General features: G+C 38.9%; 1 protein-coding gene across 1 annotated transcript in view; it reads left to right on the forward strand.

Annotated features, from left to right (window-relative positions):
* The window catches only part of LOC116706523 (exostosin-1), a 321,262-nt gene that overhangs the window by 159,799 nt on the left and 160,875 nt on the right, over positions 1-588 (forward strand). The gene's annotated exons all lie outside the window — the stretch shown is intronic.

Genomic DNA, 588 nt, shown 5'->3' on the forward strand with positions numbered 1-588 from the left:
AAACGTGTGTAATGATCGGGAATGCTGGGCTATGACTTTTCTAAGAGATTTGCCGCGTGGTTTTCACGAAATTGCCAAAAAACAATAGCAACAAGTTCTGACACAAACACACATCTAAGCTGAGACTCTTCACTGTTGGCTCGACGCTAAACGTACTGTTTTTTAAATGGAGTCTGGTTGGTTCAGCGCTAGCTACATCATAGCTGTTTCTGGGAAACGGAAAGGTTTTAAAAAGTTCTATCTCTGAAGGGCACTTTTATTATTTTTAGTTTTATTGTTGTTAGGATGTGCACCAAGTAGTAAACACACTGATTAAAATTTCTGCGGAATTTCCTAGTTTTTTATATTTTTGTTTTTATTATTACTACCCATTGGTCGATAGTGGGAGGGGTCTTGCAGATCCATTGCCTTGTTATGGCCTTTTCACTTGTTCCCATAAAGATTTTTTAAAGTGTATCTGTCATTTTTTGATATTTCTGAGTCTGTATTTCCCGAGTAAACTGTTGACAGGTGAATTTAACCCTTGTGTTGTCTTCACCTTCGGGACTCTCTCGTGTCCCTCGGGTCAAACTGACCCGGGACTTATTT

The sequence above is a fragment of the Etheostoma spectabile genome, chromosome 18 (genome assembly GCF_008692095.1).
Source record: "Etheostoma spectabile isolate EspeVRDwgs_2016 chromosome 18, UIUC_Espe_1.0, whole genome shotgun sequence".
Taxonomy (NCBI): domain Eukaryota; kingdom Metazoa; phylum Chordata; class Actinopteri; order Perciformes; family Percidae; genus Etheostoma; species Etheostoma spectabile.